Source organism: Dermacentor albipictus, chromosome 3, assembly GCF_038994185.2.
Source record: "Dermacentor albipictus isolate Rhodes 1998 colony chromosome 3, USDA_Dalb.pri_finalv2, whole genome shotgun sequence".
In the NCBI taxonomy this organism is placed as follows: domain Eukaryota; kingdom Metazoa; phylum Arthropoda; class Arachnida; order Ixodida; family Ixodidae; genus Dermacentor; species Dermacentor albipictus.
This window is the reverse complement of record NC_091823.1, coordinates 96,324,228-96,347,744: the sequence shown is the minus strand read 5'-3', so window position 1 is coordinate 96,347,744 and position 23,517 is coordinate 96,324,228. Positions and strand designations below refer to the sequence as shown.

Below are 23,517 nucleotides of genomic sequence, written 5' to 3'. Positions count from 1 at the left end.
GAGAGAGAGAGAGACCTTTATTTGAAGTCGTGACTTGTCAATGGAGGTGGGAGGGTCCCTTATTCCAGGAACCCTTTGGCTTGGATCGCCCTCCGGGCCCGGGCGACTAGCTTGCGCTGGTCGACCACGTCAGGCTTGGAGATCGCACCCTCCCACGTTTCAGCGAGGAGGTTTGGATCTGCGTCTGCTGCTATTGTGTAGCTGTGATGCTTGCTCGGGTGTTCTTGCATTGCAAGAGGAGGTGCGCCAGGGTGTCAGTCACGTTGCAGTGTGGACAGGTGTAGCTGTACAGCGTCGGGTGGAAATGATGCAGCAAGATTCCGTGGGTAAAGGTATTGCTCTGGAGTCGCCTGTGGGTTCCGGGACACGAGGGACTCGAGGGGAATGAAGCGGCACACACCGCGGCCTGCGCAAGCATCAACCGGGCTTCCCCGCACGGCATTCTAGACAGGTCCCACCCACACCAATCAGCGGAGGAAACGGAAACAATACCGTTAACTTACCAAGCACTACTACAACACTATCGGCTTGGACGCAAGGTGTACCCTCCACCACATCCCAAACTAACAAAGAAAATGAAAAAAAAAAGACTGAGAAAGCAGGAACATTAATGGACACAGACGCAACGCTGACTACCAAGTGTCGTATTTATTGCGGTGAATGCAATATATACAAGAAGAAGGCAACAAAACATACACGACGCAAGGCTGTATAGAAAGAGAAAGAGAATAGATAAATTGGGGGGAACCATTATCCGAAATACACCACTTGAAGGCACGAAGTTTCTTTTCCACACAGTGCAAGTGAAGGCGTGCTCACGCAGACAGTTGGCAAAGCCAACGCTATACGTCAGTGTCTCCTTCCTTGCCACGATTCCTGCTGTGCCTTATTCAAGAGGAGGTTGTCTCGGAGGCTTTCCAGAAGCTGGATATCAACGGGCAGCTCTCCTACAGCAAGCGCAACGTAAGTTAGCACAAAAGCTGCCCTCCTTGATTTTCAATTTGGCGAATTAGTGGTTTCAGCTAATCTTTAGTTACCTAACATTGCACTTATATTGCACAAACCCGTTGCACGGTATTGCACCAGACTCGCATTAACTGCTCCAGCAATGGCCTGTACATAAATCACAGCGTTACGTGGCCGAAGAGTGACGAAAAATATCGGCATAGGTGGGAATCGGGGATCAGCGAAGCTTTTCTTGATGTTGGCGGTAACGCTACCGTAAATGCGCTATGCAAATGTAACGATAATGATGCACGTGTTTGCGTAACAGGACGCAAATTCATTACTGTTTTACACAAACGTAACGCTAATGACGCATTGCAACGAAATGTTTAGGCAAATAGGCAACGCGCTCACTCAAGTAAGTGTAATGCACAGAAGCAAATGTTTCGATGTATAGAAGCGGCGTCCGTACCAACGCGCCGCCTCCTCAATGCAGTTGCACCCGCTCAGTGTCGAGAAGTACAGAGAATTAGTGCAAATATCCATTGTTACATAAATCTAGTGACGCAGCTAACACCCGCAAAGTAAACGGGACGAGGACGGGAAGAGGCAAATAACGCTTCACTTTGTAGACCAAACTTTCAACAGCGTCGTGCGACAACGAAGTGACACGCGGTCGTTCGAATGTGCCTCACCTTTCCAGCGCGGCTGTCGCCAGACCACTAGCTATAGCCATCTCAGCGAAAACTGCGGTGCAAACTGAAAACTGTGCCATCTTGCTCTCACCATTTGGTGGCGACGCTTGTAGAGATACCATGGAGGAAAGAAATAAACTAGGAGGGAACATCGCATCCTACGCAGCCAGCATTCACAAGCCAAATTGATTGCGAAGGCTCACTTTAAGGAGGACGAGTCCGTTCGTGCGATCTTTATGCTCAAGGCATATGCGACGTAAGTATGGCAGCTTGACCTTTAAGGATGCCTTGTTTGCAGTGTCTGAGGTAACGACCTCCCTGTTCGAAGAGTTGTTGTTTGTTCAAATGTTTTTTTTTTACACAATATTGTCTTTATATAGTACGCCATTGTGAACGTGCATTGTTGTGTCCAGAAAGGTTACGCGCTCACGTTAATATACGGACGCGAATTTTATTGCTGATTGCAAATGGTTTCGGAATGTTACAAATGTGTTTCGCCTGTCTCGGCCACGTACGCGCATTATACATTTATCGTATGTGTATGGTATTGGCACACGCATGGGAATGTAGCTCCTTCCCACCCACCACGTCCTGCGTTCTTTTCTACGGGTCCGTGTCGCCGGCGTCGGCATTTCAAAACTTTCCCGCCGCATAAATAATAGCTCACTCAGACCCCTTTTAAAACACCTAAGCATTCCTTCGCCTATCCCGGCCTCTTCTGTCGTCGGCTGTTCTTCCACCGACCGACCTACCCACTTTCATAAATCAAACACGCGTGCCGTTTGTACCTACTGGTGTTGTGCTGTTTTTTTCATAGATATATTCTCATTTTTTTTCTTGGACGTAAACAATGCTTGCCTCCCGTCGTATCTAAATACTAACTATTACAAAAACGGTTCCTATTCTGCGTAACTGTCTAAGCAAATTCCCTTAAACAGAACACCCGGTAGCCACACCCGGCTCCGACTGCATCCGTGACACGCAGCACTACACAGGCGGGAAGGGGGGGGGGGGGTGGAGAGTAAAAAAGGACTCCTGGAACATGACCTGCTTCTGTATGCACAGTGTGCTCATCTGAACAACCTGTGCGTGACAACGTGTTCTAAAAAAAAAGGGCTAAGGAAAAGGTTTCCCAGGTTATCCTATCCCCACTCCCCTCCCTGGTTCTTCCTTTTTTTACCACCATCTTATCTTGCTGACAACAGATGATGCGTTCTGTAAATTTGCCGACAGTACATACGAGTACATAAGGCAATTTATTTACACAGTCGTAAGAAAAGAAAGATCTGAGTTCAAGCTCGTCAACGTGTAGATGAGGATCTTGTTCAGTGTCTCTTGTTCCAGGAAATGTTTAGAATTTGTACTTCTCTGTGATAGAAGGAGAAAAAGAAGTGGTAACATAAAATGCGAGTGGAAACCGAGCTTTTTTATTTTTATTTCTTATCTTTTAAGAATTATTATTGTTATTATTATTATTATCTTATACCGTTTTCATCTGATTATTTCATTTTTTCTCCAAACACAAAACGTTTACTTTTAAACTCACACGCCCAAATTGTTAACTCCCTTGTTATCATTATTATTTTTAGGCACTTAATTAAACCGCCCGATTCTTGGCCGATCCCCCACTGTGGGTATGTGCCACGGCCACTAAGGACAACAACAACAACGACGACGACAATTTGTCTCTCCTACAAAATCACAACACCTGAAAGGCTCATGCTTCACACGAAGGCCGAACATTTTCAGGCAGTACGCAGCACGTCTGTGAGGATACATGTCTTCGTGAATTTCGGAACCCTGTCAGAAAGAAAAAATTCTAAATGTTCTACATGCAAAGAAAAGAAAAAAAGGAAAGGAAAAAAGAGTTCATAAAATTTCGACCGAAATGTTCAAAGCCGGATTCGAACTTCTGACATTGTTGTTTTGGATCGACGAGCTGAAATTCCTTCGTATTAGAAAAAAGTTGCATGTGCCCGTCCACAGGGCAAACAAAAAATACTTTCTGTCAGAAGTGGGATTCGAACCCACGCCCACATTCGTGGACCAGAAGCCTCGAGTCCTCTATGAGAGGAAAGGTCGAACCTTGAGTCTGGCGCCTTAGACCGCTCGGCCATCCTGACAGCACGCCTACTCGCCTGGAAACATTCATGATAAAAGGAGACGTCGCTTGTTCGTAGTGTGACGTGCGTGATCGTGTACAGTGCTCACGGAATGAAACGCGTCAATTTAGGGCTAAGTAATTCGCATACTTTCGTTTCCGCCGGCTGAAGTTCGTGTCACATAGACGTAATTTTGACGCGTACACCTGCATCGGAGTCCTCGCCACTTTTGGTGACCAAATTCCTAGCTACATGACATGGTGCTTTCGTGTACTTTGTACATATGTAGGGTTCTACTAAATGCTCTGTGTCCTATTTCATTCCGTGAGCACTGTACATCTGCCTCGTGTGGTGTATACAAACGGATTAACGTGTGAAGGGGGATCATGCGGGTCTATGGCATGTGTTAGGAGATTTCAAGTGCGACGTTTTTTTTTTACTTTGTTAAGAACATGTCAGGAAATTAAGATTCCGTTTTTTGTTCAGGCACATATATTCCTTTCCTGTGCAAATAAACGTGAAGCAGATAACTTGAGCGTAAACTTTAATATTGATATAAAGCAATCAATAATGAACTTGCGCAATATGGTCATTTTACAAGAGATAGGCTGTCGCTACTGTCCATGAAGATGGGGAGAGGGCTGCCGTTTGAAGAACCGCGATATCTGTTCTTGATGCAGAGATATTAGTTTGCAAACGTCGTGCTTCTATTTTCTTCGCACTGTCGAATTTTTCAAAAAATTGTTAACAAAATTCACGTCCTAAATCGAAATTCTGCTTCCAAGAGATACTAGAATTTAACTTCCTCTCTCAAATGCAACAAATTTCATTAAAAGCGATCCAGGGGTTATCTCAGAAAATCGTTTCTGCGTTTTACATGTACATAGGCCGCGTCGGAGTTGGGCCCGAGCTAAAGCTTCCTCTTAAACAATTTGTCGAGAGTTAAAATACATGAATAATTAACTGCATTTCCATTGCCGAAGAAGCTGCAAACGAATTCTTGAACGTTACGCACTGTCAAAAGAAGTAATAGATGTATTTTTTCATAAAAATATATACTCATATGTGCCAGAAATTGTGCCCAAGATAACTGATATCAATGCTTCCATGTTTTTGTCTATTTAATAAGTAAAGAAAATATCACACGATCTTTAGAACTATATCAGTTCGAAACCAGCAAAGCAGTGGATGCCACTGATATGAAAAATGTAAAGGCCATGAAATGAACAAGTTGAGGACAAATATATTTATGAAACTTTGTCATTCAAGAACCTTTTTTACATTTTTGTACATATGCAACGCCCAGTGAAAAATCTCAATGGCGCTGTAATTTATTTCAAGGTATTACGCAGGAGCAGCTGTCACCGGTCGTGCATAGTGAGTAATTGCGCCGAAATTATTGTCCCAACAGAGAGCACGTATTTAAAGCCGTTCTGCAAAATATACGAGGGCGAGTCAAATGAAAGTGAGCCACTGCGAATATATGACAAACGGAGTACTTTATTTAAAAGTAGTGTCCATGACCATTTAGGCACTTGTCCCATTGACTAACGAGTCGGGTGATTCCTGTCTCTAAAGCTCCTCGGGTTGCTGTTTCAAAAATTCTGCAACTGACTCTTTCACGTCATCGTCCGAGACGAATCTGTTTCCCTTGAGCTGTTTTTTCATTTGCCCCAAAATGTGGAAGTTGCAAGGCGATAGGTCTCAGCTGTAGAGGGGATGCTGCAGCGTTTTCCACTTGAACTTTGCCAGTTTTGTATTAACCACATCAGTGACGTGGGGACGGGCATTGTTGTGGAACAATTAAAAATTAAATTCTGGGGTTTTACATGCCAAAACAACTTTCTGATTACGAGGCACGTCATCGTGGAAGACTCCGGAAATTTCGACCACCTGGGGTTCTTTAACGTGCACCTAAATCTAAGTACACAGGTGTTTTCGCGTTTTGTCCCCATTGAAATGCGGCCGCCGTGGCCGGGATTCGATTCCGCGACCTCCGTGCTCCGCAGCCCAACACCATAGCCAGGTCGTGGAACAAGATGACCCCATTCATCAATTTTCCACGTCGTTTGCTCTTGATTGCGACATGCAGACGATCCGGCGTTTCACAATATCGGAAACGGTTGATAGTCTCTCCAGCTTTAGCAAATTCTGTCAGTAATGGCCGCTGACGATTGAAACAAAAAAAGTCAACAAGACCTTTCCATCGGAAATGACGGCCTTTGCTTTCTTTTGGGGTGGTGAATTCGAATGTTTACACTGTAAGCTTTGCCGTCATGTTTCAGGCTCGTAGTAGTGGCACCATGGTTCGTCCCCGATCACAATTACAGACAAGAGGTCGTCACCCTCATTGTGACACCGGATCAGATGAGTCAAGGCAGCGCCGAACTTCTCCTTCTTCTGGCGGTGGTTTAAAATCTTGGGCATCCATTGCAAACGCAAGAGCCGATAACCGATAAGTTCATGAATTATGGTGTGAACCGAACCATGATTGACTTTCACACGCACTGCCAGTTCATCGACGTTCATCCTCCGTTCTTGTCTCATCAGCTCATCAACATTTGAAATTTTGTTGGGGGTGATTGCACGATGGCTTTGGCCCGGTATTGGATCGTCTTTGCAACTTTCACGTCCTCCTTTCAACCGTTTGCTCCAACGCTTCACAGTGGCCAATGAAATGCAATGTTCAACGTACACGGCAGTCATACGGTGACTAATTTCTTTTTTGAGAAACACCTTCAGCTGTCGAAAACCTAACGGCACCACGCTGCTCAACTTCTGAAGCGTCCAGTACGTCAGGCAACCATGTTCAACTAAGTGTATCAGAGCATTAAAGTATATTTATCCTCACACCTGCCTGTCACTTTTGTAAATGAGAGATGCCTGTGTGCTACGCGCATGCCACGCAGATAATGAACCGAACCATTATTGCGCGCGGGGGGGGAGGGGGTAAGGTCACTTTCATTTGACTCGCCCTCGTTCATCAGAAATGTGAAAATACAATGGAATGGAATGGTCGGGAATGGAGAGAGGTCGGGCTCAAGCGAACGCGGTGCAATCCGCCGAGTTTTCACAGTGACGGCGGCGAGCGACAATTGTTTCTTTTTCTCGTCTGCTAACCAGAAGGCGTCCAAAACTCTGCCAGGCGAAAATCCACTCGGCCAGAGAAAAACCAAACGCGCACCGAAGTGCAGGTCAGGGCAACACGAGAAAAACGCATGCGCTCTGGCTGGCTCTGTCAGCCCGCGGGTAGGGTAGCGAGAATTTAACAAATTAAGAGGCCCGATGTGTCCGCACGAATAAAAGTCAAAGTAGAAAAAATAAATAAGAACGTAGTTACCCTGGCTGGCTTTAATGTCTTGGCATGGATGCTTTGGCGCAGGTGAAAAAAAATGGTGACATTTTTTTATGCGACATGACGGCCCAAATGAACCATCACAACGCTTCGTCTCATCGGATCTCGCTGCGTGTTTTGTCAACTTGTCTGGTAGTGTTGATTTGGCTTGTCTCGTTGTATGTTCCGATCTAAGACTTTAGAAAAGTGAATGAACCTTTGGCGTCAAATGTTTATAACAAGATTAAACCCACAAACTTCCGCAATTGAATATCTGAAGCACAACTTTGAAATGTAAATGCACGTTTCGCATGAGAAGTTTATGAGAACTTTATGCCCATAAAATTTTGGAATTGAAATCCACGCGCTCCGTAGATTCCGCGGCAAGCCCGTTCACATTTAAAACTCCCTTGAAACTTTGTGCTCGGATGGGGCTGCTTGCGTTATGCGACTCCCGGTGCATGGGCGTTGCCGCGAAATCCAGCCCGAGTTCGCAATGTTCGCGGTGAAATCTCTTTTCGAGCGTGAAAAAGACATTCTAGACAAAATCCAGAATGATTTCAGGCGCCGGGGTTTGCTTTGCTCGACAATGCATGGACAGCACGAAAACATTTCGTGGGGGGGAGTGGCTGAAGCCCCATAGGCCCCCTCCCGGCTACGCCCCTGGTATGTATGTATGTATGTATGTATGTATGTATGTATGTATGTATGTATGTATGTATGTATGTATGTATGTATGTATGTATGTATGTATGTATGTATGTATGTATGTATGTATGTATGTATGTATGTATGTATGTATGTATGTATGTATGTATGTATGTATGTATGTATGTATGTATGTATGTATGTATGTATGTATGTATGTATGTATGTATGTATGTATGTATGTATGTATGTATGTATGTATGTATGTATGTATGTATGTATGTATGTATGTATGTATGTATGTATGTATGTATGTATGTATGTATGTATGTATGTATGTATGTATGTATGTATGTATGTATGTATGTATGTATGTATGTATGTATGTATGTATGTATGTATGTATGTATGTATGTATGTATGTATGTATGTATGTATGTATGTATGTATGTTTTTTTGCTATTTGATTTTTGCCCTCTTGCTGATAACAGATGCTGCATTCCGTAAGTTTTCCTAGACTACATATATAAGGTGTTTCATTTGCACAGTCATAAAAAAAGACACCACAGAGTGAACATTCCTAGAAGTGTGGAGGAGAAACTTGTTACAGGAAATGTTAGCAGTGTATACTTTTTTGTGATAGAAAGTCAAAAAGAAGTGTTAAAATAAAACGCCGATACCAACCTTTCCGATGAATTCGTAACATCTGAAAGCCTCATGCTTTACGCGAAGGCAGAAAACTTTCAGGTAATAGGCATTATGTCTTTGAGGACACATGTATTTGTGCGTCTTAGAACCATTTCCTAAAGCAACAATCCTAGAAGCTTTGTATATAAAAAAAGAAAAAAAGTTAATAAAATTTTGATTGTAATGTTGAAAGCCGGATTCGAACTTCTGACATTGTTGTTTCGGCACGACGAGGTGAAATTCCTTTGTGCTAACAAAAGTTGCATGCGCCCATTCACAACGGAAACAAAAAAACTTTTCTGTCAGAAGTGGGATTCGAACCCACGCCCACATTCGTGGACCAGAAGCCTCGAGTCCTCTATGAGAGGAAAGGTTGAACCTTGAGTCTGGCGCCTTAGACCGCTCGGCCATCCTGACAGCACGCCAACTCGTCCTGCAAGCATTCATGATAAAGGAGACGTCACTTGGTCGCAGTATAAAGTGCGTTATTCGTGTACATCTGCCTCGTGTGGCACAGACAACAGAACCAACGTGCGAAGAGCGTCATCCGGGTCAATCGCAGGTTTTAATATATTTCAAGTTTGATATGTTTTTTTGTTGTTGAAAACATTTTATCAAACGAAGTTTCTTTTTCTCGTTCAAGCTCAGGTTTCTTTACTCGTCGTAACAGCCGCCAAACACTTCTGTATATAGGTGTAAGGATCCCTCATAAAATTGAAGTTTAATGTAAAGCAAAAACGATGAATTTGTGTAATCTGGTCATTTTACTACTGTCCAACAAGATGGGGAGAGGGCCGGAGAATGGTCCTAATGCTTTGTATGTATGTATGTATGTATGTATGTATGTATGTATGTATGTATGTATGTATGTATGTATGTATGTATGTATGTATGTATGTATGTATGTATGTATGTATGTATGTATGTATGTATGTATGTATGTATGTATGTATGTATGTATGTATGTATGTATGTATGTATGTATGTATGTATGTATGTATGTATGTATGTATGTATGTATGTATGTATGTATGTATGTATGTATGTATGTATGTATGTATGTATGTATGTATGTATGTATGTATGTATGTATGTATGTATGTATGTATGTATGTATGTATGTATGTATGTATGTATGTATGTATGTATGTATGTATGTATGTATGTATGTATGTATGTATGTATGTATGTATGTATGTATGTATGTATGTATGTATGTATGTATGTATGTATGTATGTATGTATGTATGTATGTATGTATGTATGTATGTATGTATGTATGTATGTATGTATGTATGTATGTATGTATGTATTGCGCCTATGCGTTTGGTCAACTGGAATAACGAATTAGGCACTCCGTGGCTTTAAGTCGTGCAAAGATGCATATTGTAGGCATCCGTGGGGAATGCGTGCCTCCCCCTCTGAAGCAGCAGCATACGGCCTCATCCCGCCTGTTAGCTTGCAGTGTATACTGCGCGCACTCAGCAGGTTGACTGTGCGTTCCTGGACTCGGACCTACGGCACCTGTGCTTGCTCGGCTGGAGAGCCATATATAGGGGACCATCCCGGCCCCCGGCTTCACTACTCAGCAGCGACTGCAACGAAACAGGACGCACTCTAACCATCCGATATTTTTACTGCAGGCTAGCTTTTATACTTTTCATTGCGTCCTATGCTATTGTTGCGGCTGCTGTTCACAAGTGTGTCTCTTGTTTTTGATCTGTTTTCTGCGATGCCCACCAAAGCTGAACTCGCTAAAGAAACTGAGCATCTGGAATCGCTGCTTAACGATAAGCTTGATACACTTGTCGACAGTCTGGCTGCCAAGATTGGGAAGAGGTTTGACGAAAAGGGAATCGGCAACCTTGCTTCTCTAGCTGAAATCGTGTGTTTCATGACTGAACAGTATGACACATTCAAAGCGACATTCAATGAACTGGTAACTACTAACAAAGCTCTAACTTCTCAGAATCAAGCATTAACAAAGAGAATCGCAGACATGGAACAGTACAGCACAATGAGTAACATCGAAATTAAAGGCATTCCATCGTCACAGGTGAGGAATGCTCTGCGATCTTAAAGAAGGTTGCCGATGCAATTGAATGCCCAATTTCTTCTGGAGACATTGACTAAGTTCATCGCGTGGCCAGCAAGATGTCGGACAGGAACATCATTGTTCGTTTTTGTTCCCATGACAAGAATGAATTTCTTCGCAAGGGTCGCAAAGCTCGTCTGCGATGCTCCCAGATTGGCCTTTCTGGTGGTACAGATAGTTCCATTTACATTAACGAACACCTCACAGTCGACAACAAACGCTTATTCAGCAAGGCTTTTGCACTGAAAGAAGAGAACAGTTGGCAGTATTTATGGATTGAAAATTGCCAGATTAAAGCTCGTAAATCAACCGATAGCAGGGTCTTCCGAATAAACTCGGAGGCTTATTTTGGCATCTTTGCGCGGGCGTTGCTTATTGCTACATTTCCTGTCCTACGGACTGATTGCACACACGTCCCCAAATTCTTTTCATTAAGTCTTTGCTATCACCAGTCGAAGTCAGACAATTGCTTACATCTTCTAATATATCTATTATTCATATCAATGCGCGAAGTTTGCGCAAGAACCATGATACCATTTGGCATTTACTGACTTACTTAATCATTCGTTTTCATTTATTTGCGCTTCGGAAACATGGCTTGATAATGCGGATAGCAATTTACACGGTTTTTGTCCATGCCAAGCAGAATACTGCCATCGTATTTCGGATCGATACGGTGGTTCCGCTATAGTTGTTTTGCCTCATATTAAATATAAACTTGGGCTTGATCTTTTTCTGAATGTAAATCACTGTGAATCGGTATGGATTGAAACTGACTTACAGCTGAATTCTCATAATCATAACAGCTTTATTCTTGGTTGTGTGTACCGCTCCCCTTCTTCATCTATCCCTGATTTTCTTCGTGAACTCTCCATAGCTTTGAAAAAAAAATTATCTTGAAAATAAGCAAGTCCTAATTGTCGGTGATATTAACATCAACTTACTTGACACGGAAGTGTAACGGCTTATACTGACTGCGTTGCTGGTTTCGGACTGGTATAATTAATTATCTCTCCGACTAAGTGTTCTTGTCATGGTACCAACACGCTTCTTGACCATGCTCTAACTAACATTGCGCCAACTCCAAACTCAGGTGTCACAGATACTCAGATCACAGACCATTTCCCAATATTCGTCTCCTTTCAGTCCGAAATATCTCAGTCCGAGCCTTGCTACTTTTTATCCAATTTTGACCGAGATAGTTCTGTTAACACTATAATAAATACTGATTGGTCTCTAATTAACTCCCCGCACGATCTCGATCAAGCTCTTGAAAATTTTTGTTCCGTCTTTTTACAATCCGTTCGCGCTGAGACAACTACCGTCAGATGCAAGAAACATTTTAAATTTCCCGGTAACCCTTGGGTAACGAGAGGTTTACTGACTAGTATGAGAAAAAATAAAACTATACAAAAAGATAAAAAACAAACCTTTTAATGTACGCTTAGCTGCACGCTATAAAAATTATTGTAATATTCTGAATAACTTGATAAAGAAGTCTAAACGACATTATTACGAAAATGAATGTACAAAACACAAGAACAATCCTAAAAAAACAATGGCAACTTCTTAATGCATTCATGAAATTACTAAGTCCGGTAATACTGCTGATAAAATAAACTACAACAATAAAACTCATACTGATTCTTCTAGCATAGCAAATAGTTTGAGTGACTACTTCTATAATATATACAGCAGTCGTCATATAACTACTACTTATCCAATTTATCGCTGCACTCATTCTTTTTTTCTCTTTCCAGTAACTGCAGATGAGGTATGTTCCATGGTATTAGCTCTAAAGAATACTAGCCCTGGCTTAGATAATATTTCTGTATTTCATCTAAAACTTGTTGCACTGCTTATTTCTGATACACATTGTATTATAATTAATAACATCTTTAAATGTGCTATTTTTCCCGCTTCGCTTAAAAGGGCTAAGATTGTTCCTGTACATAAGAAAGATGATAAAACAGAGGTGTTTAACTATCGTCCTATTTCTATTCTATCGTCGATTAGTAAAGCTATTGAGAAGGTATTTTGTAAGCGCCTAAATAATTACTTAAACAAGTTTAATCTGTTGCAATCTTCTCAATTTGGTTTTCGCGGTGGCAGTTTGACTAACTTGGCTTTAATATCCCCAACCGATTACATTTGTCACTCGATTGATACGGGTAACTTCGTTGCTTCGGTGTTCTTGGACTTCACTAAAGCTTTTGATCCAATTAATTATAACATACCTTTTACTAAGCTAGAAGCCCTGGAAGTTACCGGTCCAGTACTAAACCCCCTAAAAAGTTACCTACATGATACAGAACAAACAGTTTCTTTTGGAGGTGCTTATTCTGATAATAAAGTTATTAACCAAGGTGTACCGCAAGGCTCAACCCCACACATATTAGATCCCTTACTATTCTCTATTTATATTAATGATATTCCCGCGTGTCTTCAGTCGCCACATTGTGTACTATACGCGGACGATACTACTATCTCGATGCGTGACAATTGTTTAACAACCTTAATTCTTAAAGTAAGCAATGAGCTTGACCATATTGTTGCTTGGAGTTCGTCCAATCATTTAATTATGAATCCTTCAAAAACTCAGTTTATGATTTTCCATTCTAGCCAAAGAATACTTCCTCGTTTGTCTGAGAGAAATCTAGACGGTTACCCCATTCCCGTCTCTGACTGTGTATAATTTTTGGGCATCAAATTAGATTCTAACCTTAAGTTTTCTCAACACATTGACTTCATTAAACATAAGTGTACCTTCGGTATTAGAGCATTAATCAAATCAAGAATATATTTCTCTAAAGACGCATTATTAGCATTACACTTTCCTTCATTCACAGTCACATTAATTATGGCATTGTTTCCTGGGGAAACACATATAACTGTCATATCTCGTCTATTCAGCACTTACAAAACCAAGCAATACGCATTGTCGCTAACAGTGGGTTTTTCACCAGTGCTACTCTACTACTTCGTGAAAATAACATCCTTGTTGTAACGGACTTGTTCAACTATCATCTAATAATTATGTTTTATAAACTACTTACTAAACAGCTCTCATACCAATTCATTGATTCCAGACACCTCATCAATAACAATAATACCAGGCTTGCGCGTAACTCCAGTTTTCTAATATCTATGATTCATTCTAACTATGGAAAAATAAAACGCCAATACCAACCTTTCCGATAAAGTCGCAACATCTGAAAGCCTCTTGTTGTACGCGAAGGCAGAAAATTATCAGGTAATAGGCAGTATTTCTGTGGGGATACGTGTCTCTATCCATCTCGGAACCCTTTCATAAAGCAACAAGCCTAGAAGTTTTGTATGCAAAAAAGGACAAGAAAAAAAAAGAGTGAATAAAATTTTGATAGTAATGTTTAAAGCGGGATTCGAACTTCTGACAACGTTGTTTTGGCACGACGAGGTGAAATTCCTTTGTGCTAAAAAAAGTTGCGTGTGCCAATTCACAACGGAAACAAAAATATTTTCTGTCAGAAGTGGGATTCGAACCCACGCCCACATTCGTGGACCAGAAGCCTCGTGTCCTCTATGAGAGGAAAGGTCGAACCTTGAGTCTGGCGCCTTAGACCGCTCGGCCATCCTGACAGCACGCCAACTAGCTCTGCAAGCAGTCTTGATAAAGGAGACGTCGCTTGGTCGCAGTATAACGTGCGTTAATCGTGTACATCTGCCTCGTGTGGGACAGACAGCCTAACTAACGTGTGAAGGGCGTAGTCCGGGTCAATCGCAGGTGTTAATATATTTGAAGTTTGGTGTGTTTTTTGTTGATGAGAACATTTTATCAAACGAAGTTTCTTTTTCTCTTTCAAGCTCAGATTTCTTTTCTCGTCCTAACACTCGCCAAACACTTCTGTATATAGACCAAGTGTAATGATCCCTACATCATAATATTGAAGTTTAAAATAAAGCAAAAATGATGAGTTTGCGTAATCTGGTCAGTTTACTACTCTCTAACAAGATGGGTAGAGGGCCGGAGAATGGTCCTCACGCTTTGTCTCAATTTTGGACACTCTCGAAGAACTATGAATTGATGGGTAGGAATATATTTAATTGTAAACAATTCAATTGTACCTTCGGGCATTGTGCACGCCAACATGACGTCATGCTGATTTGTGTATACATATATTGCAAAACGCTTTGCACATTTTTTACTTCTTCCTAACTTTAGTTGCTTCCGCTGTTCGTCAAAATTATTTATTTTATTTATTTATTTTGGGAGTGGGGGAAACACATGAACATACGATACAAGTAATAAAAACACGTGCAAAACACCAAAATACAAAGCATATAAGGTGGTTAGAAGGAACAATGAATAGCGTTCAGGAATTCTTTCAAAGGTAAACAGCGGGTCGTACCAGGCAATTAGTGCGATTGTGAAAGGGCATCACAACTGTTTTTTTGGAAGATAATGTTAATTTGCCAGAGCTCACACCATCTGTAAAAACCTGGAAATGAGTTATTGAAAGTGTTACGATCGTTAGGCGTGGTAATGGCATTGTAGGGAGCGCAGTCGTCAGCGTAAAGGCGATTCTTTACCGAAACAGAGTGTGACATACACGTATCATTAATGTAAAGCCAGAAAAGCAAGGGTTTAAGGACAGAATCCTGGGGTACACCGGAAGATACTGATGCGTCCGAGGAAGTGCATGAATTAAAAGAAACATACTGCGAGTGATTGTAAAGAAAACTACGGACCCATTCTACAAGAAAAGAGTTATTAAGAATAAATTTGAGTTTATGCAATAGCTTAAAGTGTGTTACAGTATCGAACGCTTGTGAAAAATTTATGAATAAAGCATCTAAATCAAGAGCCTAAATCAAGAGCAATACTCATATCATATTTGATATGACCTAAATCAAGAGCAATACTCATATCATATTTAGATTTAGGCCAACCCAATTGGTTGGCCTAAATCAAGAGCAATACTCATATCATATTTGAATTCAATTATCTGAGTTATGTTGCTAAAGCCACGATAAAAATCATGGTGAGCGCTTCACTAAATGTTATTAGACTCAATTAAGTTCATAATGTGCTTATAGATTATGTGTTCTAATAGTTTGCATGTATGTGAAGTTAGTGAAATGAGTGTATAATTTAGAAATGATTGTTTCTGCCCGGATTTGCACAAAGGGAGGACTCTTTCCCGTTTCCATGAAGAAGGCACCGTGCAAGTAGACAATGTTTTATCGAAAATTAAAGCCAGAAATTGGCTCGTCCAAGGAGGATGTCGATGAAGAAATACATTATTGATGTTTTCCGTACTAGAGCCTTTTCTTGGGGTCAAGCATTTCAGATAAGGTTCAGCACATGTAGCTGAGATATAACAACATTGTAAATTTGACAGAGAATGTTAGTTGCTGAAGAGCAAGGGTGAATTTTGTAATTGTTCTGCGTAAATACTGAGTGAAGATAGTAGTGGAATGCTTTGGCAATAAGAATAGGTTCTCTTATATTTCCGATTCATTTAAAATAAATTTCTTGGTGCTATCTTGGGTTGGCGAAATCGAGCACCAAAACTTCCGTGGGTTGTTTTTATTCAGACTATACATAGGTAAAGTGATCTGGAAACAGAAGTTCTCCGCTGCGTCAATTCGTTGACGAAGTACCTCTTTAATCGAGTGAAACTGAGCTCTTAATTTTGCTTTATCATCAAGTCATGTCCGGCGTACTCTAGCAACGCGACCCTTCAAATGCACTATATTCCTTGTCATCCAGGGTCGATCTATGTTTCTCTTGAATGACACGACGCGCTCAATGCAATTGTTTGAACAGTGATCTCAAAGTAGGACACTATATGTCATTGATGTCACCGGAAATGCATAACTTTGAGAACCTGCCACCTGGGTTACCACGACGTAAACAGACAGACCATGCTGTACCGTTTGTGGCTAGGCGTTACATTGGCGAACTCATATGTTTTGCTTATTGGAATGGCCAACAGCCCCACGTGCGATACATGCAACAGCGATGAGACGCACACTGTAGGGGTTGAAGGACGGGACTTCGCGGATGAAAGCCCAAAACTTGGGAGGATTTATTCTACATTATGTACAGAGGGGTGAGCGACAAGTAACAGGCGTACAGTCATTACGGGCCGGCAGCAACTCGGACGCTGCGGCCCGCGGCAAGAAGTTCGAGAGAGGAGAATCAGGGAATCAGGGCATGTCCCAGCATGCTCAGGTCTCTCTGGAAGGCTTCTTATAAACCCTTCGAGCACTGCAAGTCACGTCATGTTTGACCAATGGGAGAGTCCGCTCCGATGACGCCACTTTCAGCCAATGGTAGGCGCCCGTGTCGCGGTGTCGCACCTGGCGGCTCTCTGTGGTCTTGCCTCGCAGACTGGCAATGCACTTCCAACGAGGAGAAGGAGGGGGGTGCTCATGCTCCATTGTTGGAGGCCCACCTGCTAATCCCGGCGACGCACGAACTTGTTGGCACGTGAACTTGTTGCCTTAAACTTGTTTGCTCGGCCGCTTCTCTGGAATGCGCTTTCCTGCTTCTGCATTCCTCAATTAGCTGTGCTGCGATCCGATGTGGTCTGGGGAACTCGAAGTAATCGCAGGAAACAGCTCCATATCTAACAGCTCGTCCTCGCCCCGGTTGTTCTGAATGGCCGGTGAACTCAATTCGCTGGCCATGAGGAACGCTGAAAGAAGCTGCAGGGTACTGGGGTCGAGCCTCGTTTGACAACCCTCGGGATTCTGGACCCTGGAGAACATACGTCAAACAAACCAAACAACACAGCGCTGCACCACGCGTAAGCGCAGGCTCTTCACCCCTGACTCGCCAGGCTATTACTGAGTCAAAATCAACCCTGATCTTTTATTTCCCCAATTTTGACAAAACAGTTCCAACCACCCTTCCAAACAGCTATCCATTTCTCCTCGATTGCCCACAAGACCAGAGTACTATTGTTGTTGCAAAACAAAAGGGTCGTTGACGATGCAAACAACAAATGAAAACAGCCGAACATAACTTAAGTGGCCTAACCACACGAACAGCATGTTTCCAATCTATCGCAATGGCATACTTATCGCACGTATTGGTGCCACTGAACAATCTGGTCAAGCTCACAAGTGCGTAATCACAAGCGCGCTAGCCTTGTGGTCACTATCCAGAACGCGTACTTGCTTTGTAGGCAAACTTTTCATTTACGCTTACTCACGTTTCTTCCCTGAAAGTCCTACAGGACACGTGACGTAAACGAACAATTAAAATTGCGGGACTTACACACTCCGCAGAACCCTTAAACTAATGCGTCTTTTAATAACTCGTTCCACGCGTACTTATAATAGAAGTCAGAATACGGCTGCCCTCAACACACACGAGCAACCCAGTCATAAAACTGCTTCCTTCCGTCCACACAGGACATGCGCTAATGGAACTAAGAACGCCTCTCAGTGCAACTCATGCACTCACTGAAAATCTACGCGCTTAACCTTAGAAAATTCAACACTTAAAAAGAAAGAAGGTTAAATAACACACACGCGCGTTACCATAGGCCTTTCGACGATAACCTTGACCTTCAGGTTACTCGCACACACGCAAAAAAAAGCCTATCTACTTATTAATGAGCATCTCGCGAGACTACATGTTTACATAAAACGCATCTTTCAAATCTCGGAGCTTTCTCAAACCAAAACATAAACAAAGCTCAAACCTTACACATTGAAAGAAACTCTAGTCTCAAATCGCGAAATTTTCCGATGCTCAAAAATAAAAAACAAACACTTCATTTCTACGGAAGCGCTCTTGGCCTCCCGTTCCCGATTGCTTACGACTGACTCATACTTTCAGCCTGACCCGCGGTGGGCGAAGTTTCAAAGCTACTCTGGCTGCCGAGAGACAACAAAAGGGCTGATTCACTATCAGCTCCCCCAAGACGTTACGGTCTCCTGCCAATTTGCGTCCTGGCGCCCCGCTTTCAACACGAACTCGATTGACCGCGTCGCTACTCCCCACCTGGTCTCGTCCTGCCACCTTGCGTTTCTTCGAACTGCACGCTGAGCTGTGAAAAGAACTACGGAACGACGAGGAGCTTAACTGCCTCGTGCCCTTTGTCCGCGTCCGTGCAGAACATTCTTCGCGGTCCCCCTTTGACCTGTGGCTCGAACGTTTAGGATGCGTCAACATCGTCAGTGACGACCGCACCTTTCTTCTCCTCGCGCCCTGCCCATTTGGGTTTCTCGCCATTTTTGGCGGCGCTACATTATTTACCGACTTTCGGTCTTTACCGCGCTTCTTTTTACGGCGCTTTCTCTTTGCACTCGCTTTCATGTCGCCTCGTGCCTCGTGCTGGCCGGTACACATTTCGTCGGCCCGGATCGGTCTCTTACCCGCACAGTCTGAGTGATTCTCACTTAAATCTACTCTCTCTCTGCCTCGACTGGCGGACAGCTCAACCGACTCTGGCACAATGCAGCAGGCTTTACTCGAGTAAGACAACTCGCACTCTTGCGAACTGCCCTCTACTACATTGCCCAGCGCACGCTGTGCATCGGCACACAGCCCGTCGGTATCGATCGCTGTCTCACGCGCACAGTCCGAATGATTAACTGAATCATCCCTATCTAGGCTATCTAGACTGGCGGAGAGCCGCACCGATCCCTGAACAATGCAGTTGTTCTCTCGTGGACTACGGAGCTCGCCATCCCGAGAACTACTCTCAACTGCATCGCTCAGCTCGCACTTCACTTCTGCACGCAGATCTGGCTCTACATGGGTGCTCGCGTCTGTCGCGTCAACAGTACCCTTTCCTTCGCTAGCAACCTCGCTAACATTACCAGCGACGCACACGCTCGGTAACTGTGCCAATTTGTTCGCAGCTGGCCTAGCTGTCTCTACAGTCATCTGTTGGCACAGCACCTCGTCGCTCTCCCTACGGCCTTTAACGGCCTCTGTTGCCACTAAGGCATCGTTAGCAGCTAGCCTTTTCCCTTCACTTAAGAATCTGCAGCCAATCTCACAGGCACTACTCTTTTCGTCGGCTTCTGGCGAAAGTCCGCTAGACACTTCCTCATTCTTTCGCTCTGTACTACCTACAGAATTCTCAGACAGCCGTTGTCTCTGTGCCAATAACTGATCACAATGCTGTATCTCTTTGATCAGTGCTGCCTTCTCTCTCTCATACTTTTGTTCAAGCTCAAGCTCACGTTTGCGTTCATTCTCACGTTCGTGACGCTGACACCTAAGAGTAAGTTCTTGAAGCTCCTGCTTCCGTTCATTCTCGCGTTCTTCACGCTGACGCTCACTCCTAAGCTCACGACGCTCTCGCAAACGTACACGACGCACACGCTCCCGTGGCTCCTGTATCACTTCCCAAGCAAGCTCAATGCTTTTGCCATCATTGCCACTATCTTGAATCGCCTTTATGATAGCTGGCGTTTCCATCCGTTCGTCCGCCTCAACTCCCAAATCGTCGCACACCAACAACAAGTCTAACCTCGTCAACCTTCTAAGATCCATGGCAGCTGCCCCGACAGGTGGTTAAAACTGTTTTCCTTAATTAATTTGTGCAAACACACAATGCATCAAACTCCCGATTCCCAGAACTATCAAAATTGAACACACAACCTTTGAGTCTGGCGAATCATAAGGAAAAAAACCACGCGCTCACTTACGGTTGCAGCACCCTGCCATCCGGTTCATTTGTCCGCTGTTTCCGGTTCCTCCGGACTCCCTGGGTCGAAGGCTCGCTCCTTCTTCGCTACTCCCAGTTTCTTCGGACCTCTTTCGACGAAGGCTCTCTCTTCTTCGCTCTTCCCGGTTCCTTACGATCTCTCTCGACGAAGGTTGATCCCACCGCTGCCACCAGATGTAGGGGTTGAAGGACGGGACTTCGCGGATGAAAGCCCAAAACTTGGGAGGATTTATTCTACATTATGTACAGAGGGGTGAGCGACAAGTAACAGGCGTACAGTCATTACGGGCCGGCAGCAACTCGGACGCTGCGGCCCGCGGCAAGAAGTTCGAGAGAGGTGAATCAGGGAATCAGGGCATGTCCCAGCATGCTCAGGTCTCTCTGGAAGGCTTCTTATAAACCCTTCGAGCACTGCAAGTCACGTCATGTTTGACCAATGGGAGAGTCCGCTCCGATGACGCCACTTTCAGCCAATGGTAGGCGCCCGTGTCGCGGTGTCGCACCTGGCGGCTCTCTGTGGTCTTGCCTCGCAGACTGGCAATGCACTTCCAACGAGGAGAAGGAGGGGGGTGCTCATGCTCCATTGTTGGAGGCCCACCTGCTAATCCCGGCGACGCACGAACTTGTTGGCACGTGAACTTGTTGCCTTAAACTTGTTTGCTCGGCCGCTTCTCTGGAATGCGCTTTCCTGCTTCTGCAATCTTCAATTAGCTGTGCTGCGATCCGATGTGGTCTGGGGAACTCGAAGTAATCGCAGGAAACAGCTCCATATCTAACAACACACATAGTATCTGTGTCTGCTCGCGATATAGTGCCCAGAGACAAGTGATGTGCAGAGTAGTGGACCAGTTGGACTGGTCCAGTATCACTATCAGAACTCAAAGCTTTAGGTCAGTGCTCCCAAAGAACATCCGCTCTGAAGGCCTTGCGCTATTAAGGTTCCTGCGGTCTACTGGGCTTCACGATATACTCTAAGAACGCCGCCCCCTACTGCTCTATAGTGTACGAGGTTTGTTCGTGCTCATCTCTCTTTCTCTCTTTATCTCTATCTTCCCCTTCCAATGTCTTTCTTTTTTTATCCCCATTAACCCTTCCCCCGTGCAGGGTAGCCAACCGGAACAACCTCTGGTTAACCTCCCTGCCTCTCTATCTCTCTCTCTTGTGTATTCATAGAGGTGCTTTGGAATTGAAGAACGAACAGAAACTAGAACTGCTTTGTTGTCGGAGATGCCGTCGGTAACTTCACGTTTGAAGCCATTTGTGAAGAGTGGTGCACTTAGAAAAATCAAGTCTAGTGTAGTGGATTCCCTAGTAGGGTCAGATACAATTTGTTTCAGTCGAGGGATTAGTGAAAATTCAAGCAACTCTCTGCAAAGCGAAGCGCCGTGACCAGTCGCTGATAATGAGGGCCACGAAATGCCAGGTGCAGTGAAATCGCCCATACAGATTAAATTTGCAGAGTAAAAGCCAAACTCTTCTATAAACGTATTAGGGATTACTAGTTCATGCGAGGGGTGATAAAACACGCTAATAAAACTTTTTGGCAGTGTGCATCTTTCAGCAGGTCGGTTTTATTTCGGTAGGAGCCTGTACTACAGAATAATATAACTGAGCAGAAAAGCATAGCAACATCTCCACCTCTGCCCACTTTCTGTTCTGCTCTCACAACGTTACATAATGGGAGGGGAGAGAGGGTGGTTTCGCAGTTATAGCTAGCACTGTGCAACCAGTGACGCCAATTACTTGCAGAGAATGTGACGAAACCAAAGTAAAGCTCGACTATTTGTTTGTGAGGCTTCTTGTATTAAGACCCAATACACAACATGCAATCCGCAAATTATCGTTATTATCAATGTATGTATGTATGTATGTATGTATGTATGTATGTATGTATGTATGTATGTATGTATGTATGTATGTATGTATGTATGTATGTATGTATGTATGTATGTATGTATGTATGTATGTATGTATGTATGTATGTATGTATGTATGTATGTATGTATGTATGTATGTATGTATGTATGTATGTATGTATGTACGTACGTACGTACGTACGTACGTATGTATGTATGTATGTATGTATGTACGTACGTACGTACGTAGGTATGTATGTATGTATGTATGTATGTATGTATGTATGTATGTATGTATGTATGTATGTATGTATGTATGTATGTATGTATGTATGTATGTATGTATGTATGTATGTATGTATGTATGTATGTATGTATGTATGTATGTATGTATGTATGTATGTATGTATGTATGTATGTATGTATGTATGTATGTATGTATGTATGTATGTATGTATGTATGTATGTATGTATGTATGTATGTATGTATGTATGTATGTATGTATGTATGTATGTATGTATGTATGTATGTATGTATGTATGTATGTATGTATGTATGTATGTATGTATGTATGTATGTATGCATGCATGTATGTATGTATGTATGTATGTATGTATGTATGTATGTATGTATGTATGTATGTATGCATGTATGTATGTATGTATGTATGTATTGTGCGTGCGTGCTTGGTTGAACGGAATAACGAATTAGGCACTCCGTGGATTTAAGTCATGCAAAGATCCATATTGTAGTCGCCTGCTCTACACGTCGGTAAAGGTAGTGCGCCTTCTCGAGTCTAATCAGTCGCGTATAAATTTACAGGCCACCACAGTTTCATTTCTTACATGCGCTTCACGTTCTCCTTGTCGTTATCCTTGATTACGCAGCACGGATATTCATTTGGCTTATGGAGGGGCATCCGAGTATTGTACGTGTTATACTGCAACAAAATATCCAAAACAAAACAAAAACAAATACCAATGTGTCGCAATGCAAGCGCCAAAAGGAGGACGATGTCTCGCTAGCTCTATAAGGCTATCAACGGACATTCCAATCATAATTATTTCGAAAAAAAAGAAGGTCGTTATGTATGATCCTGATAAATATGCACACGAATTTCACTCAGGTAAAAGCCGTTTGCAAGTGCGTTCGAGACCATTCAGCCAAAGATAAACTGAGCGAACTCATTACCATTCTGTTCCTCTGAAACAGAATAGAAAGGTCAACTGTTTGTAAACGGTCATCATAAAAAAAAGAAAGGACAGAATAAAAGAAAAAGAAACTGCTACTTTCAGCCAGAGCTACACGTTGCACTCATCCGGTGAATAACAGGCCGTATATGCTTTTCTAAAACTGCTTCAAACATTTTTTTTGCCGTTTACTGTTGAATTTTGGAATAGATTTGACGGCTCATTGCCTTATGTAGAACTTGTGTGAGATGTTCCTAACCTCTTTCATTGCTAAATTTATTCCCGTG

General features: G+C 43.0%; 3 non-coding genes across 3 annotated transcripts; all 3 read right to left on the bottom strand.

Moving 5' to 3' along the window:
- Positions 1-3,646: 3,646 nt before the first annotated feature.
- On the bottom strand, positions 3,647-3,763 carry TRNAL-CAA (transfer RNA leucine (anticodon CAA)). Its single transcript has 2 exons — positions 3,726-3,763; positions 3,647-3,692 (listed from the first exon to the last, which is right to left on the bottom strand). It is a non-coding gene; the product is annotated as a tRNA-Leu (tRNA).
- Positions 3,764-8,711: 4,948 nt separating this feature from the next.
- Positions 8,712-8,828, bottom strand: TRNAL-CAA (transfer RNA leucine (anticodon CAA)). Its single transcript has 2 exons — positions 8,791-8,828; positions 8,712-8,757 (listed from the first exon to the last, which is right to left on the bottom strand). It is a non-coding gene; the product is annotated as a tRNA-Leu (tRNA).
- A 5,179-nt stretch (positions 8,829-14,007) lies between these two features.
- Positions 14,008-14,124, bottom strand: TRNAL-CAA (transfer RNA leucine (anticodon CAA)). Its single transcript has 2 exons — positions 14,087-14,124; positions 14,008-14,053 (listed from the first exon to the last, which is right to left on the bottom strand). It is a non-coding gene; the product is annotated as a tRNA-Leu (tRNA).
- Positions 14,125-23,517: the final 9,393 nt, after the last annotated feature.